This window comes from Prinia subflava, chromosome 9, assembly GCF_021018805.1.
Source record: "Prinia subflava isolate CZ2003 ecotype Zambia chromosome 9, Cam_Psub_1.2, whole genome shotgun sequence".
NCBI classification, from domain to species: Eukaryota; Metazoa; Chordata; class Aves; order Passeriformes; family Cisticolidae; genus Prinia; species Prinia subflava.
Genome location: NC_086255.1, coordinates 34,146,693 through 34,154,741, shown reverse-complemented (window position 1 = coordinate 34,154,741; position 8,049 = coordinate 34,146,693). Strand labels below are relative to the sequence as shown.

Here is an 8,049-nt window from a genome sequence, read left to right as displayed (position 1 = left end):
TGCCGGGAGGGCTCGGTGCGGCGAGCGCCCCGCCGAGCCGCCCCCTCCCCGCTCCCTCCCGGAGGGTCCGGCCAGGGGCGACGCCGCCGGAGCACGGAGCACGTTTCGCGGCCCGGGGCTCCTCTCCGCGCCTGGGCTCGTCGTGCCATGGGAGCCGCCCGCCCGCGGGGGCCCGGGCCGTGACCCGCGCCTCGCCCCGCTCCGAGCCATGCCAGCATCGCCCCTTGCTGAGAGCTGCGGGCTGGCCGCGCCGCAGCCCTGGTACGTGTGCGGGACGGGTCCCGGGGCTGCCGCGGGCGGGAGGGGGGGAACGGCGGGGACCTCTGCTCTCGGAACCCCACCTTTTTTCTTTCCGTTTTTTTTTAATCCCTCAGTTTTTCCACTCCTTTCCCTCTCGCTTATCCCCTTGGCTAGTTGCAAAGTTGAGCTGCGGTAGAGTGGGGAGGGGGAGGCAGAGGCACCGCCGCGGCCAGGCTCGGAGCCCCGCGGCTCGGGCCGTTCCGAGGCGGGGAGGAAGGCAGGCTGGGGGTTATTCAAATGCAAAACGGAGTTTGTTGGCCGAAAAAGCGAAGAAGTCCGGTCTCCCTGGCTGTGCTGGAGCGTGTTTGAGCTGCAGCAGCCAGAGCCTGCCTGGAAGAACCCGCCAGGCAAGAGAAACTGACTGCAGCCTGCGTGGAGGACAGGGAACAATTAAAGGAGACCCTGCCCGGCCGTAGGGGCCCCCGTCCAGCCGAAAAACCCCGCAGCCCACTCCCACCGCCGGCGAGCGAGGGCTGTGCAGCATCGCCCTGTGGAGGTGCCGCGGGTGTGCGGGGCTGGGGGAGCATCCCCGCGGGCGGCTCCCCGCCTTTGCCGCGGGAGAAGCCGGGCGCGTCCGGATGGGCGCTGCGGGTCCCCAGCGCCGCCGCTGGGGTTGGCCCCATTGTCTGCAGCCCCGGGGAGGGCTCCCGGGGTTGGGGGGGCACGGCCAGCTGCGGGGCCAGGCCACGAGGAGCCGCTGCCTCCCCCCAGGAGGGCCCTGCCTGCCCCTACCTCCCTTGGGGTCCGCTTGCCTGCATTAAAGGAACCAGAGCCCTGCAGGGCTGTAGCCTCCTGGGCGCTGAGTGCTTGTCCGGCTGCTCTTGGAGCTGGGGCTAAAGAGGTGGTGGTCTTTTGGCAACTGAAGGCTTGGTGCTGGCGGGAATGCTCCCTGCCGTGCTCGTGAAAGAACCAGGGGAGAAGGATGTGCCTCGCCGAATGGTGAGGAGAAAGGACGAGGCGGCCTGCTGGCAGGCAGGAGCAGCTAACCTTACAAAGGTATGGTAAGGAGGAGCGAGCAGGGGAGCAGGCTGGGCTTGCGGAGGGACCAGGCGCAGCGCTAAGTCAAAGGAGACGCGCCAATTGTGTGCCCAGCCTGTCCTACACGCAGCCAGCCTATCCTGCTGCACCCCAAAGATATTTAAAGAGCAACGTAGTCCGCACCACTTGTATCTCGGCCTACGTAGCAGCTGCCCAGCGTGGTGAGATTGCTACTCCTTTAAGGAGGAGAGGGGAATGTGCAGCGGGTATGTGGAGCTGGGCGTGAGCACACCAGTGTCAGTGGAGCGAGGCGCTGGAGTCGACTCGTGTAAACAAGCTGGCCAGGGTGGCAGCACCGGCTAATGAACTCTCATTCTAGAAATTATAATACCATAATGGCAAAATGCGCAAAGATCGCAGCGTTAGGTGTTTAAACATGGCTGAGTGGGTTTCTAAAGCAGAGATGTCTCTTTAAATTTTCAAGACAATGGAAAAACCTGTGAAAACAATAATAATAGTAATCTTCCAAATAATGATAGTTCTCTCCAGCTGTGCTCAGTGATTTTTGAGGTACTCTTGTGGAAAGGCAGAAAGCTATTCTGTGGTGTAATTACCCTGTTTTCATTATGTCACTCAACACGAATTAGGAAAACAGATTGAATTGGGAAAATCTAGCATTTAGTCTTGGTCTGAGCAGGTAGCCTGGTCGACCCTTACTGTAAAGAAGGAGAAAGCTGGTTTATGCTTTTCTGAGGTAGTTGCTCCACCAACCCAAGGGGTGGTGGTTGCTCCTGGGATGAGAGTCAGTCCCTCAAGATAAGAGGAGTTTGTTATGCTTGGAGGAGACAAGAGCAGACTGGGTTGTGCACAGCAGGTAACTTGGGAAGAACTCAAGGTGAGATGTACCAAGGAACTTTGATATTCACAGTTTCTGTAAGACCTAATTCTTTACTGTGTAGTAATTAAAAATCTTCACTAACAGTGTTTTATTATGACTGGCATGGTACCTGTGGTTGTTGAAACTGGCCTAAGCACTTCCATCCTGCTTTCTGTTTTCAGATACTTAAAATTTCAAAACACCTTTCAGGCTGAAATTTTCCAGGCTTAATCTTTGCCTGAAGGTTCTTCTCTCCACCTCCCCCTTCTTTTAGCTGAGTTCGAGATAAGGTGATTCCGTTAATGGTGGGAGGTTTTTGTGGGTTTTTTGTTGTTGTTTTTAAGAAAAGTCAAACCTCCTGAAGAATAGGGTCATATTATCAAAAAGGAATGCAGTGCTTTAAACAGCATAAATGCAGAATTAGAGAGGCATATGATGAGCTAGGGTGTTCTGTTAATACTTTTTTGTATTCAAATGTATCTGGAGTGTTCTGGTGGATGGGGTTTGTCTTTGAGGAGCCTTTAGAAATTACTTGGGTTTTTTTTTTCACTTTTTACTTTTTAACATTCCACCTTTAAAGGTCTGTGCTTGGCTGCACTGCACGTAGATTAAAGTAAGCCCCTGCTTCTGCCTGGCTGAAGGGAGGATACTTGCACATGTGGTGTGAGTCTTCACAATGGATTTTCGGTTCAAGTTGTTTGTCTGAGGCTTAGTCTGGGTTGTGGTTTAGGCATGTGCGGTTCCTTGCCACGGTTCTATTTTTTTCTTTTTCTTTCTCCTAATCATTCTATTAGAGCTTTCTCTAAACTGGAGGAGGTTTTTTTGTGGTATCTTTTTATCTGTGTGACTCACTGTGTAGCCGCCAAGGTGCCTGAAGTGATGACACTGCAAAATGCTAACCATGGACGTCTCGTGCTGAATTCACGGAGCGTGCCTATTTCACAGCAGCCTGCAGCTCCTCCCGCAGCGGGGTGGCAGCCCTGCCTTATCCTCCAAACACAGTCATGGCCTAACGCCGCCAGCAAGGAGGGAAATTTAGGATGGAGGCCTTGGTGCTTGGTCTGCTCAGCATCAGCCTGCGTTGCTGATGAGTGAGTAAAGGATTGTTCTTCACGTGCCTTTGTCTGTGAGAAACTGAGGTGGCATCCTGCAGTGCCTGTCCCACATTGGAACACTGCTGGAAAGTGTTGCCTTAAGGCAAAGTTCAATATATGTGGATGAAATATATCCCGTTGCTTGTGAGTGTCATAGTCCTGTAACATAAAGCAGAAAGCCTCTGGAGGAGAATGGAGTGGGGAAGCCTCTGTGTGTGATATAATTCATGGTACTGAGATAGCAGATGAGAAGTTCCATTTTTATTTCTTACCCAAAGCCAAATGTGTATTCAAGGATTAAAGAAGGGGGAAAGGGAAAATTAAAGCTGATTCTCCCCTCCTAACCCATTTCCCTTCTTTTCATATACAAAGTGTTCTACAGAGCAATGAGTAGATGCGGGGAACTAGGCAGAATTGGAAAGCAGGATGGCTTTGGTTCAGCTGGGAAGAATATGCTGATTTTTACCTGAGGGTCAGATTTTTTTAACGTCTGTCTTCTGTGGTTGTCTCTTGCATCTTCCTCTAGAGCATTTGCTGCCAGAAGATGAGGTGGTTTTCAATACTAAATTGTGTATCTGAGCTCATGTGACAGCTTAGTCCCATTGTGGCCCTTATTGCTTGCGACCTGCATATTATTGAGTGGCTTTTATGAAAGCTTCCAGATCTGTTTCTCCTAAGGAGGAATCTCAAGGGACTTTTTAAAAGATATCTAAACACTGAAACAAAATGTATTTAAGTACATCTGACTGTAGTGAAACCAGGTGACTAGAGAAACTACTGACTGCTAGCTGTGTCGTTTTTTCCCCCTATACTGCTCTGTTTGTTCAGGGGTTCACTTGCCATTTTTTCACACCACCATAAAAAAACTGCGACCATTTTTAATGAGGACACATCTTCTAATATCTTTCTTTTTCCCCTGCCATCTCCCAACAAGAATCACATTATGTAACAGAATCTTGATTGACACTGTCTCTAGAATGAAAATTTGCTTTATCTTTTTTTACCCATTTGTGTAAAGTTGTGGGTGGGTTTGGGTTGGGTTTTTTTTGTGGTTGGTTGGTTGGTTGGTTGGTTGGGCGGGTTGTTGGTTATTGTTTTGGTTTTTTTTTCTGGAGGCATTCTGACAGTATGGGGTTAAATTTCTTAATTACTTTGTAGATAGACTTCTCATTATAATTGTTTGGAATTTTGACCAAGACAGGACTAAAAGATTTAGCCATTGATTAGCTTTTTAAACAGTATTTGTTGAGGATTATAGCAGTCAGTGGAATTGTTCCAGATTCATTACCACGAATGAGCAAAACTTAAGCAACTGACCTTAAAACCTGCTTTGAGCTTTGCACATGGATTAGGAGAGATAAGTTGGCTTAAGGAACAGTCGGCTTCAGGATGCACTGGTATTATCTAGGGCAGTTCCCTGCAAAACCTCCTTTTACCTATTGCCTCTTTTACATCCCAGAGACGCCTGTGCTCCCCTGTGAGGGAAGGCATGGCAGGTCTCACCTGGCTTGGCTTTTAGAAGAAAGCATTGAAGTAAGCTTTCTTCTCTTCAGGATGATAGAAAAGTGACAAGTTACATTGTCCCATGAGGTTCATGTTTTATAATCCTGTTGAGTCCACATAGATGTTTTGGAAATATTAATTACTTGTTGTGAAATATGACCAATGTGATAAAGCCATTTGTTGTCCTTAAGAAGCGGCATGAGATGATTTGCAACTGCTGCAGATACCAACAGTCCTTGCCAGTGCTTTAAATGGAAAAGGAAAGGTAAAATATTTCCTAGTGTTACAGGAAACAGAACTTTAACACCAGCCTTGCAGCTACCTAATATTCTGGTCCTAACTGTGGAAGAGGAAACAAAGCAATAGCAATGTAACTTCTAGGACAGGTTATTTAAAATGTCAGGCAGTTTCTAGCTAGTGGTTAAGGTGGTTGTGGCAGACTAGTGTTCAAGACCAGGATTTTTTTAAGGGAAGCAGAGATCTCTTGCTGACATTTTGCCTGAGAGTGTAAAATCACCTTGTAGGTCAGGTACTCCAAGTCCCAGGCAAGTATAACTAAAGTGAAGCATTAGCCCCCTACCCCCCAAAAAATTCCTTTGGGGGTCTATTCAGATCTCTTCTGAAAAACCTGAAGTCACTCCAGTGACAAAATTAAAACAAAATGGATAAAAGTATTGCTGTTCTTGTGACCCTGTATTGTCATCTCTGAGTCAGACAAAGCCTTTGCCATCTTTTTTAGTGCAGCATTTAAAGCCAGGCAATTTCCTACAAATACCAACATTCTTTTTTTACTGAGTATAGGGGAAGTCTTGAACCACTCTGTTCAAGTGTTCACTCTCTAATTTTGGCCCTGAAGAGAAGCAATGCTTTGGCATTGATAGTTTTCTACACTCTTGCCAGACCAGGTGTGTTTTTCTGTATTAAAACATTAAAAATAAAAAAGACAAAACCAACCAACCCAAGAACACTAGGATGATCTTGCCTCTTCAGTCCTGAAACAACTATTTTGCAATTTTCAAATTGTGCCATCACAGAATGGTGTGGGTTGGAGGGGACCTTAAAGATCGACTCATTCCAACCCCCTGCCATGGGCAGGGACACCTTCCACTAAACCAGGTTGCTCCAAGTCCCATCCAGCCTGGGCTTGGACACTTCCAGGGATGGGGCAGTGCCAGGGCCTCACCACCCTCACAAGGAACAATTTCTTCCTAGTATCTGATGTGGACTTGCCATCCTTCACCTTGAAGCTATCCCCCCATGTCCTATCACTGTCCAAATGCAAATAAAGACATGTTATCATGTAATTGTAGCAATGATTTAAAAAGTTACCAAATGGTTATAAATTAAGATTCTAATTGATAATTTTAAGGGTTGTGCTTCCTGAACTTCCACAGTAACAACTAATTGTGTAGGCAAATATGAGCAAAGCATCATTCATATTCAGTATTCTCAGAAATCCAGTCACTGTTTCCACTGCAGCCCTCCTGTATTCTCTGGTCATTCTGCTTCTGGTTTAGGGCTGATAAAGAGAAAAGACTTGATCACTTCAGTTCCCCCCACCATGATTCACACATTGCCATGTGTGGCCTGGCCTGGCTTGCTTTCTTCCTTGCTGTCCTGACTGTAGGCTCTGAAAGCAGCTCGCATTTCTTCTCCTGCCACTGCTATGTAGCTCCTCTGCTAATGGCTGCAGACGTGCCTGCTGCTTTCTTCCAGCTGGTTTTGCAGCCCTCCAGGCCATCCTTTGGAATGAAGATCCCAGTCTCTGTCACAACCCCGATAAACTGGGGAAGCTTTTTGCGGGCTGTTTCATGGACCTGCTGATGTGATGCCCTCTTTGGTTCATAGAGTGACTCCTAATGGCCACATCCCCCTTCCCCCTTGTGCCTCCAGAGAAGTGTAGGGGGAGGAGAGTACTCGGATTACCTTCACTTCAGTGTTGTATTTGTTTTTCTATTTCACTGTCTGGCCCAACTTTCATAGAGAGCTTCTGCAGGAGCTGTTCAGGGCTCTTCTGCAACCTTTGAAGCTCCACCCACAACTATAAACAACTGCACGTGTCTGCTCTTCAGGTTGGATGTGTTGCTGTGGAGGAGGGGTGCTGTTTATTCGGCTTGTTTATTGGCTGTTCAGTGGGCACTGTTGTCTGAGCTCACCTGAGAAGTGCGTTTAGCCTTGTCTTGTGCAGCCCTGCTGGCTCCAAATGGTATTTGTGTGTGTGATAAAACCTGCTGTCTCAGTAATCATGTTCATCTGATATGCAATATGAAGATGTGATACACGATAATCACATCATGTTTAGATAAGATGCTTGGTTTGTACATTGTAGTACAGAGGATCAGTTGGCTTGCTACAGCTGAATAAATAAGAGCCAGGCTTCAAAATGCTTTAACTAAGCTACTCAAAAGGAGTTTGGGGAGTCACTGCTAGCCTTGGTGGGTGCTGTGGCCACTGGGCAGCCTGCCCAGGGCTGTGACAAACAGCTGGCCAGAAGAGGCTGGCTGTCAGTGTGCTGCTTTGGGGAGCAGTGAGCCCCACACAGAGGCCGTGGGAGCTGGCTGTCCCAGCCCATGCTCTTGGCAGCATCATGAGCTTCTCTTGGGGCAGTGCTGTTCAGGCTGCATCAGCAACTCTCCCCACCTTCAGCAGAGCTCACACCAGGCTCTGGGGAAGCGCAGCCCCCGTGAGATCACCCTGTGGGCTTCAAGGTGGGAATTGAGGTCATAGGAGGGAGTGGTGATGTCAGGAACGTGGTAACACTCTTCTTTCATTTTCAATTTCCTCTAGAAGCCAAGATTCCCTTTCTTTTACTTCCTTTGAGGTCAGGATTTTAGACATCATCCCCATACTTCTTGTTCTTTCTTTTCTTGGCCTCTTCCCAGCAATGAGAGGTGTAGAAGACCTCTCAAGTCACCTCCAGTGGCTTAAGGAATGTAAAGGAATGATGGTGAAGGAAAGGTACCTTCCCACTGGGGACTAAAGAGCCTCTGGCTCTGCCTGTTCCCATTTTAAGGCTGCCCTTGTCTACCCACATGATCTGTTCAAACAGCTAAATAAAGCTTTAAAAGCCTTCTACAGATACTCAAAAAGCACTATGTGCTTAAAAATATGTACTTGTGAGAATTGCTTTACTTTAAGAACAACCCAGCTCACTGTGAAGGAAATTGGTTTGGAGCATCATAGATTTGTTGTATCTTTTGAGATGATTCAGTTGTGTTGGGGGACCTTTGCATTGCAGTTGTGTCTGGGGACAAAAGCTTGGGACAGATGTATGGCAGTTTTTTGAAGGTAAATTTA

The 8,049-nt window shown here is 48.1% G+C and overlaps 1 protein-coding gene across 1 annotated transcript in view; it reads left to right on the top strand.

Moving 5' to 3' along the window:
• The window catches only part of TET1 (tet methylcytosine dioxygenase 1), a 73,398-nt gene continuing 65,349 nt past the window's right edge, over positions 1-8,049 (top strand). The window contains exon 1 of the mRNA XM_063406382.1: positions 1-261. The gene's annotated coding sequence lies outside the window, so the exon portion shown is untranslated. The remainder of the gene's footprint in view (positions 262-8,049) is intronic.